The sequence below is a fragment of the Nansenia antarctica genome (genome assembly GCF_963989245.1).
Source record: "Nansenia antarctica genome assembly, chromosome: 7".
Classification (NCBI taxonomy): domain Eukaryota; kingdom Metazoa; phylum Chordata; class Actinopteri; order Argentiniformes; family Microstomatidae; genus Nansenia; species Nansenia antarctica.
Window position 1 is genome coordinate 43,054,570 of NC_137677.1, and position 11,207 is coordinate 43,065,776.

Sequence of the window (11,207 nt, forward strand, 5' to 3'; positions counted from 1 at the left end):
TCCTCGCAATCAGACCCCTGCCAGGAGTCTCTGCTCTGCGCCCAGGCCCGCCTCTTCAAGGTGGCCTCCTTCCACGGGTGCTCGCGGCGGCCGGGGCTGCAGCCCGCGCTCTCGTACTGCTCCATGGCCCTCCGCTCCCCGGTTGAGGGCCGCTACAGTGTCGGGGGGCAAGTCACCTACAGGGGCGGGAGGGAGGGAGGGAGGGAGTTAGATGAGTCACGAGAGCGAAGCCAAGTGGCCCCCCCGTATCCCTCTTTAGCGATTCATGACCCGGTTACACCAAAGGACAATCGTGACAATCGTTAATAATGTGCTGACGGATGGACGGACGGACGGGCAGACAGACAGACGTTGCATAGAGACAGACGTCCACCTTGCACAAACAAAAGTTTCATTGACATCGACGAGCGGACGTTCTGCAAACACAGGCTGCACTGTCATATACCATATGCCTGCACCATAAGAACATATGCACACAGCTCAGAAATGGAACACCAACAGTACACGGAGCAATAAATGAACGATGGCCCTATACAGACTCTGAAAACAAACCAAGCAGCCGCGACGTGCAAAACAATCATCACACTGAAAACAAGATACCGGTAACCCAAAATAAAATCAATATCTTGACCTTAAAAAAACGTACAACGTTACGATATGGATGCCTTTGAACAACATTTTATATTTTCATCAACAATTATCACAAGACATTATGATATAATATAATATTAGTACCTCAGGATCCCTCCTGTCCTGACCAGAATAAAAACGTGAAAGCGAGCGCCCACCAAGCAGAAAAGCAGGACCGAGGCCGGCCGCAACACAGCTGTAAGTCGAACAGGAAACGTCTGTTTAGTTGAAAGATTACGCACTGGTGCCAAGTCATTTCCTGTATGGGATCTGCACTGTTCTGAAGAAGAAGAGCTGCTGGAGGAGTGGGATGGAGTGAATGTTTTTTGGTGTAAGTGTGCAGTCCCCTAGGGGAAGAGATAGGGGAGCTATTATTAGGTACCCCCCATTTCCAGAGTAATTGTCACAAATAAGCAGGAATGCAACCCCAGAAATACAAACAACGGCCACTTACCCTTTAAAAACACAACACTGACTGCAGCCTGCAACAGGCTAAGTAAATATGTGACTTTACACACAAACATAAACAAATAGCCTATATTTGGACATAATATGGGAAAGCGTGCGGAGATATTCTGTTTGGAATATTTCTGCAAACCAGATCTTAACGTGGCCTTGTGAATCAATAGCAAGGCCATTCTTAATTTTCTGCTTCACAATTCTATGTTGACTTTCCTGATGTCTCCAAGACTGAAGAGGACCTTTTGCCTAATTGCCTAGGCTTTTTCCCTCTGCGGGCGAACACCATTTTGTTGTCTATACAATCTCTGCAGGTCTGTCTATATATGGTCCCAAAGGGGAATCAAATCCACAACCTAAGCATTCCTAGTGCCATGCTCGACCACCTGATCCACACTGGACCTGTACAGTACGCCTTAGCCTTCATCTCTGGCAGCAAAGCCATGTATGTCCAGCCATTTATGATATGCAGAGCCATCACCACACGCCAGGCAGCGGTTATCCTCTGCAGTAAACACAGACCATCCCCAGCTCCTCTTCTTCTCTTCCTACCCATTTTAGACCTGTGGTAACGACACACTCTTGTAAACAGTCAGGTCTGAGGAAAATACTCGGCTCTAAATGGATATAGGCCAGGGAGATGGATGGTGGAAGTTCTGCTTTAATCTAAATAACTGGCTTCCCGCTAAGGGGCACTCTACCTTCACTGTCCACGGGAGACAGAGAGTCAACACAGATCTGGAGAAATCTCTTCATCTCTTCTCTCCCTCTGTCCTTTCATCCTCCCCTTGTCTCTCCTCTCATTTGCTTTTTCTCCCCTTACCCTAGCTCCCCCTCCTTTAATCCATCCCTCGCTCTTCTCATCCCTCTCTTTCTTAGGGTTTCCCGAAAGGCAGGAAGAAGAGCAGACGTGACGGTGTCTGAAGCCTGAATCCAGACCCTCTGGATGTGCCCTGTGTACCATGGCTGGGCTGTGACTTAACAGGAACTGTGCAGCCAGCTGGAGATACCATCGAGCTACCCTTCGCTCCATACTGTACAAAACATCCACACATGGACAATCAGTTACAATGAGTGACACAGCACTGGGGATTACTGTATGAAGACAGATCCGGTACAGGGAGACAGAGAGGAAGTAATATAACTGTTTAAATCATCTCTAAGCCCACAGGTACCACAGATGTAAGGGGATATGCAGATGGGTGGTTGGATAGGGAGAAGAGATGAATTCCTGTGAATAGTGGCTTAATCATAACAGGTGTGCTGATACAGTACATTACACTCCGGACATAGGCCTATCCTCACCATCAGAAACCTTGGTACTTACTGTACTGAACGACACCTTGCCTCAGGCTAAGAGGCCATTACGTATCAAGTCTTTTGAAGCTGCCTTCTTACCTCAGAGCCCAGATTGTAAATATTTATGAAAGCGCTGATACAGTGAAACAACAGTGAATTAGCCCCGTCCTTTCCTGTTCTGAACGGCCGCCAAACTAAAGCACAAGAGGAAACGTTAGCAACCTCGGCAAACACCTGGGCATCTTGGCTGTAGAGCACAGCATGTCTGTGTGGAACTCTTGGATCCTATAAAAGCAAAATCTCTGTTGTTAAGCTAGTCAAATCAAACTTTATTCAAAGGTCATGTAAAATGATCCAAATATAAAACTATTAACCTAAAAGAGCGATAAATCATTGATATAGGCCAGGCTTTAAACATGATGAATAGCCTACTACTTGGAAGGAATAAACACTACTCTGCTATTATCATGCCCATCTTCAACATCTCTTGAGACCAAACAGAAGATGGTTTAGAGAGGATATCTATTTTTAGGTACTAGTCTGCACCCCCTACACACACCAGTGCCCTGACCCTTGTCAGCAAAGATGAGGATGTCCCAGTTCCCACATCACTGGCCAAATCTGACTTATGAACCATTGTGACAGTCCCCACGTCTCAAACTTCAAGACTCAAAACAAAGCCCCTCTAGCACCACTCAACCAAGTAGCTCAACATAAGTTATTTTTGGGAGTGTGGTAGTCCCACTCTCGTAAGTTTCAGTTTTTATTAGATAGAAGAGAAGGACTAGAAAGTAAGGAAAGGAGAGGGAATGTCAGCAGGGCATGGGCGGGATTCGAACCCATGCCGACATGGGCATGTGAACTGAACAAAGTCAGTACAGTAATTGTTACTATTCCTGGACTAAGCACTTTCAATTGAGGTTCTCCATTGAAAATGGTGTCTAGTCCAGGAATAAGCCAGAAATGGCTGTGGTTTTAATGGGCCTTGTCTGGTTGGTCCCAAAGGAACATTAAGTGAAAGGGCACAGGAAGGTTTCTCCATCCACCACTGAAGTGGGACACCGCCCCGCTCCGTTCTATGAAACAATATCACAATGGAGGTATGTGCGTCAGTGTGGTACGGGAGCTGACTGGCCACGTTGATAGCTGCGTATGATGTCAATAGAAAAGGTCAGCGGGTCGGTGATGTTGTGCAGCTGAGAGGCAACCAGAGGTGTTCTGTTTCTGCCACACTAAGCAGGTGTGGCTCATATCGCCCAGAAATCCAGAGTTGACTCCTGGCACAGACTCTTCAAGACTCTATAAATGACTGTTTGGATTTACTGAACTTTGAACAGATTTTTCTTTTAAGTATATTTGGCATAAAGATAGGCTATTGTTGATTGACCGATATGTTTTCCCAGAAGAGGTTGCCAATACCGGTCAGATGTGGGGCAAAACATTATTTACTCCAAAAGGTTTTGGGCCTGATAAACCAGGAGAAGCGAGTTAAATGGTTGTTCTGCAGGTTGGCAGGTTGGGGATGGTGGCAAAACCCTAAGCCTTAACTCAACCTTTCAGGCTTCTTACCTAAACATAGTTGTCTTACCTGAGAAGTTTCCAAAGACCATCGCAAGAAAATATTTCAGAATATTAAAAATATACAAAAATAAAATAATAATAATACAAATGTGTGAGATTGTATTGACGACCATTTTCACCATGGTCTCGGCCAAATGTTATACCGCTGTTGACCCATTGTCAACAAGACCTGGAGGCCAAGAGCCTAGAGAAGCAGTTCCATCACTTCTAGCACATTAAAGAGTGCTCACTTATTAAGGGTCTTCATTGGACTTAACTTAAGGGTGTTCTTGAAAGTTGATAACTTTGTACAATTCACACTGTACCCTGTAAAGATTGACCGTTTATGCCCCCCTGAAGACCAACATTTCAGCAAATAAAGCTGAGGCTGAATCCTACATACCTGCTCTATCCAAACTCTCAGCCTTGAACAAAATGCAGTCTCAGACTTCTCCTAAGATTGTATAACCTGCAATGTGAAGAACTGGGACCAAATCCATATATATCAAGCACGTAATTAAGACAGCACTTTATTTTAAGAAAGGTGACACATTGCTTATCAGAGCATCAGCACTCTTGGATAATGCTCCCATTCTGCCACGGTGGAGACTTTCCGCTTCAGTTTAAACAGACGGCAGTCACGGCAATGTGAAGCTAGGACAAATCCTGAGGTAGATCAAACTCTGCTTGACCTCACGGACGGGGCCATGCTCGCCAAGGCGGAAGCACTCTCTCTCTCCTCGCCACGTCTGAGGGATCCAGCCTGCCGTTTCACACCTCTGTTCCCCTGGCCTGGGTGTGGATAGTGTCAAACGCAGAGGATGAATCTGTCTCTCTGCTCTAATAGAGAGGGACCGGAGGTGAGGACAAGGTACAAATCACACTGCTCTGGTTCAGAGAGTGACAGAGCTGATAATGATAGTGCTAAGCTAAACGTGCAGGGTTGGGGTCAGTTCAGTACAACCAGGGAATCGTAATCATGGACAATGGGCCATTTTCATTCAATGAACTGAGTTTCAATACATCCCCTGGATTTATTGATTTGAAATTGAACTGACTGCATCCCTCTAAGCTAGATATGTCTGATCATGACACCATATCATACACATTTTAAAGGGCAGGAGCTACCCTCTAGTGTCAGCCTATATTCCTATACCAGCTGAGGAACAGAGAATATTTGTATAATTCGTCACAGTTCAGCGTGAGTTCAACACCATGAGAACATTGATTGTTGTTAAGCTGCACACACATTACTTGGCTAAGCCCTTAAGGTATTGTCAGTTTTTTTACTGTCCTGTCATAACTGCAGTGTTCTGCTATGGCTAAGGACATTGCCAGACCTTCTCTGCGCTAAACTGACATCTTTTTCTATAGGAGAGACATTGTCTGTCCCTTTCAAGGTATTTGCTTTCCTCTTGGTGTTCCTGTTCCCTGTGACACTTGGTATGCTGAACAGAGCATTACAGAAAAAACAACCATGGTAGGGGCCAACTGTATGCCAGGGTAACAACCAAGGACAAACAATCCATGACAGCAGCTATCCTTAGTCTTTAGAACACGCTAGTCTCTAGGAGAAAGTAGGGGGTCAGGGGCATACGCCTCTGTACCTGAAACCTTGATCCACACAGATAGGTTTGCTTTGATGTAATTATTTTTTATTTTTTAATTAATTAATTGGTTTGCTTATTTCATAATTGTGAGAAGAAGAAAAAAACACAGGTTTAAACTACCGGTCAAACGTTTTAGAACTAATAACATTTAGAACATAACTTGTACATTCTACACTATTAGGCAGACATTCTACACTGTGTTCAGAGACTCAAGCTACAATGAAACAGCTGCCTTGACGCTGAAAACCTGTGTAGGCCTACTTTTTTTCCACACAGAAAATTGATCAGGAATCGATAAATAATCAGACCGAAAAGCAGAATCGAAAATGACATCGGTATCAATAAAATCATATCAATTCCCATCCCTAGACATAAGTGGTTCTTTGTTGTTGAACAGCCAAGTGTTGGTGCTTAGATTATGTCCGCCTGCCAAATAGTGTCCACCTGATGTAAATATATACATAAAAGCTAGATTTGATAAGTAAGTAAGCTAGCTAGGTAAGTAAGCTAGCTAGCTATGACTGGAAAAAAGTAGTATCCAGTTATGGAATTATATTTATCACTACTTTGGCTGATGTGATGTGGGTTAACGAGCCAACTCCGTAACATTAGCAGAGCGAATTATGTGTGAAGTTAGCATGCTAGCAGGTGTTTAATATAAAATGCCCATGCCAACATAAAAGCTATAGCTGAGGAGTGAGCTACCTTGATGCTATTTAAATGCAAGAAGATTAGATAAGTGCATAGCAACAGCGTTCGAAAGACATTGATTACATCAGGCGGTGACTATTTGCCCAGGCGGACTTAATCTGGCATGACAGTGCCACTCTGGGAGCAGTTTTCCTGGCCGAGAGCCGGTTCTTTTGCTGTCGAAACGCGAGATTAGGCACCGGCTCCGATCCGGCCCACAAACTGCCTTGGTGGAAAAGGGGCATCACTCAGGAACCATCCTTTCACCTACTCGACAGCGTACAAAAACCCTACGTGATGAACCGAAGATTTCACACTTTTATTCCTAAGACCTACTTCCAGTCTTCAGTAGTCCCCTGCTGGTGCTTCATGGCCCCGGCAAGCCTCTTTTTATTATTTTGCCATTTCAGCAATTGCTTTCTTACTGCCACTCGACCTGTCAAACCTGCAGCTGGAAGTCTTCTCTTCACAGTTGAAACAGAGACTTGCTTACTTCCATCACTGTTAAGCTGTGCTTGAAATTGTTGTCCTGTGGGCTGCCTATCACACAAGCTGTTGACTCCAGTGAGTTCACCAGTAATTATATGCATCTCTAGTGAGACGATTCTGTTGTGACTTTGGGTGTGCTGGACCTCTTCCTGTCAAGAGTTTCCTCCTGTTTCTAAGTGCCTTTTGATGGTGTAGGAAACTGTACTCACTGACACCTTGGCTTTCTTCGCAATTTCTCTAAAGTAAAGACCTACACTTTTAAAAGTTATAATGGTCTGTCTGTCTTCTTTTGTTAATTGCATTTTTCTCTCGATTATGATAGCAATATACTACTTACTGCAGAGCAATATTGTCCTAATAATACTTCAGACGATGTAGTAACACAGTCTGTTCCAACATGCTTTTATACAGACAGAGGGTTTGTAAGTAATCAACAAAAGTTGGGACACCTGTAGGAATTGTTTGCATCAACTTTGAAGGCGTAATATACTTCCATTGCTGCAGAAAAGCTAGTTAGTTGCTAAACCATTACTTGTTCCCTGAAAGGCCTTTTTTATAACTCTGAAATGTAAGCCTACATTATTTGTCAGTTTTCTTTCAGTTTACCGTTTAGGAAAATGGAGGTGTTCTAAAATGTTTGACCGGTAGTGTATAACCCAATGTATCTACAGGTAACCCATCTGTGAGACACAGAGCACTGGCAAAGCAAGCAGCATTACTATTTAACTAGATTTCTCTAATTTAATAGCTTCGCTGAAATGATTTGGAGTTCACCACCAGTAATTCTATGCATCTCTAGTGAGTCGAGTGCTCAGGAAGCCAGCTCTCTCTGAAACCACAGCATGTACCACAAAGCCTGACCAATCAGCAGGCTACATTGTCATATGAGACTGTTTGGTTTGGAAACCATTTTGGAGACAGCTTTCCAATCTGCAGCACAACAATGTTGCGCCTGCCCCCCCTATTAAAGACCCCTGGGCTGTTCCACAATGAGGCGCGTAGCAGCATAGGACCCACTAAGAATTCACACGCTAATTAATAATAATTGTAATGGATTCTCTTAGGAGCGTGTGCTGCTGTGTACTGTACTGATCTCATACAACCTCAGCACCTGCCCAACTGGAGCAGGTGGATTATGTGTACAGTACCATTGAATGGCAAAGTGTGTCCAAACTTTTGACTGGTAGTGTACAGTATGTACTCTTCTCTTCCAGTACAGGACTCACTGACCCCCCCCCCCACCCCCCCTGCCAAAAATAGTCTGGGAACATTGTCCTTCTAGTTCACCTCCTCAGGCTGGTACATGTACCACTAGGAACACGGACACGCCATGTACCGTACCTTCATTATCATAACACTGGTTAATCATTTGCATAACCAGGCTCGGCGTTGCCCCGGGTTCCCATCTGACGGGTGTGAAACAAACATATGGAGAGTGACTGAGCTGCCAGAGACGGAGACTGAGACTACAACAGTGAGCCAGGGGGTGGGCTGTTCAACTTCCAGTCTCAAAACAAAGCGCGCGCACACACACACACACACACACACACACACACACACACACACACACACTATTCTTATGATTAGGCCTATATTCATGACTTCCTTGCCAGACCTTCCTCGCTAGGTTCTCTTATGCTCAGAAGTCTACTGGTCAGAGAACGCTTAATATGATGACAGACTGCTAGAAAGAATTGCTAGTTATGTGACAGTGATTACATCAGCTATTTATTTATTTTTCTGGCGGTATATGCTGCTATGTTGTCCCTTTGGAGCAAGCTGGCTGTATTTGACGTCCGGCTGATACGGGCTGTGCAAGGCATGGTTGTGAAACAGAAATGATATGGCAACAAGAACAAGGAACTATAACGCTTCGTCACTTAGCCTAGCTTAGTTTGACAACTCAAAACAGAGGCAATTATGTCCAATCACAACAGCACCTTTAAACCCCACAATGACATGATTCAGGACCCTCCCTTTATGAGTGAAGGATGGCACAACAATGCACAGTAAGCTTTACTACAGAGCAAAAGACCTCAACAGAATAGAAAGGTCTGGAAACATATTATGACAAAACTTGGCTCCACACAATACCCCACAGATGTTACGTTGGTGTTGTACAGTATCTCTCTCTCCCTCTCCCTCCCTCCCTCTCTCCCTCTCTCTCTCTCTCCCCCCCCTCCCTCTCTCTCCCCCTCTCCCTAATTTCCTGTGTCCAGGGCCCCTAAAATCCTTCACATTTCATGGAGTCCACTCAACCACAGACAGATGGACATGACACACACACACAAACAAACACGCACACACACACAGACACGCACACACCCCTTATCAGCGATGTTGTGCTACGTGACAGAAAGAATCTGAACCTGGCAGACAAACCAAGAAGAACGGCATGTGACGGTATTAACTAGTGTCTAGTACATTGGTTCATAGGGGTGGGCCTGTTTGTACCCAGGGATGTTCCTAACAGAGCAACAATGTGAGAAAGAGCACAAGCTCAGGATCGTCAAAGCTCTGCTCGTAGAAATCAGAACCTCTTGTGTCGCCAACCGAGTACAGAGTGACTCTTAGACGCTGGTCTTTGGGTCCGTTTTGTATGCGTGTGTCCCTAATAGTCAGCGTGAGGATTTGGGGAGGGGGAAGCTCATCCTAGACCAGCGGTTCTCAAACCTCTCCTCGGGCCCCCCAATCCTTCCACATATTTGATCTGTTCCACCACCAGCACACCTGATTCAACTAATCAAGTACAAATGGTACTTGATTAGTTGAATCAGGTGTGCTGCTGGTGGAACAGATCAAATATGTGGAAGGATTGGGGGGCCCGAGGAGAGGTTTGAGAACCGCTGTCCTAGACCCATGCCTCGGAGGAACTCGTCCCCAGAGCTGCTCTGACAGGCCAGATTTTAATCGGAATCACTCAGGAACACGTTCAACAACAAGGACAACACAGACGCCTCATGCCAAAATAAGTCACGCAGGTATGCGGCACAAGCGGATCGTTTGCGACAATGCCACCGAGCTTCAAGAATCAACCAGTCAAAAAGGTGCCTTGTAAAGTGGACGTCTTAAGAATCAATTTTTTTTAAAAGCCGTTTCACACGATTGTCCCTAATTCTGACGCCGTGTGTCACCCCAGTGGGGCCTTCTCCTACAACAATAACACAGAGCAGGACGCCTGCCATGCACACCAGTTATTTTCAGACCTCTCCCTAGTATGAGAGGAACGCGACTGGCAAAACACTTTCACAATTTTGGGAGGAATGCCGCAGACATGGTTTGTAGGTCCACCTGTGTTAGCTCTGCAAACACTTAGGCCTTCCAGCAAAGGTGTGGCTCTAACACACCTAGACGACGTCACGAAGACAGACACACAAGCCGGTGGTACCAGCTTGGCCGTTGACTCAAGGAACGTCTGGCCTACTTTCTAACGTGTCAAAGGTCAACACAGGAGAGAGTAAGGGACCCTAGTTGGCTATGGCTGCTGATGGGTGGGTAGCAAATCAAATCAAATCCAAAACATTCCCACAAACATTTCCTCCTACATACCTTCACTGGAGATAATAACACACAACAAAAATAGGCTACACAATGGTGGGATGAGATTGGAAAGAGACGTTGGTGTATTCGGCCTTAATGCAAGCATGGAACATGAGCTTAACATAGAGATTAACATAATTTCCATTCAGTACAAACAAGGGGTGGGTTAGTGAGGCATTAAATGGGAGACAAACTTTTGGTACTCTTTCCACAGCATTACGGTACATAGTAATCCATCTGTCCATCGATCTTCCTATGATCAACTATTTCAAATTAGGCTACACTTCTCATGCTTATTTGAATCGCACATCTATATGCGTTCATTGACACATTGTCCAGCCTAATGCGTTTTGGGTAGCATGGGTCTGTATGACAAAGGACAGTTAGATGACCCAAAATACAGTAGCCTACATCAAAAGATGTTCCTTCACACTTAGAGAATGTATGATGTAAATACGTAGCACTGTATGCCGACTTCTCTTGACAGCAGCTGTCAAAACATCAGACAGATTTACTATCAAGCCGCACATGGGGGAAATTGGAAAGACCATATTTATTCGCACTAGTTTTCGTGTCACATTGAACACAAACCAAGCAACAGATGAGTAGTTTTGCAACCAAAAAGTCACGGCAAAGAAAAAAAAAAACTAACTTTCAGTGTGAATTGTTGACAACACAAATGTATAGGAATTTGTCATATCATTTACAAATGCTAAACAGCCTGACATTGTTAAATGATATATGTTTTTATTATATTTTCTTTTCCGAGTTAACTGTCCCGACACCTGACATAAGAGCTGTCAAACACACTTGAAAACGATGAGAATCGAAATCAATGGCAAACACACCAAAAGTGCATCAGGCAAAGTGCGACATTGTTAAAAGTTTGCCATCAAATTCAACAACATCGCCGTGCGTCCCGTCCCATGC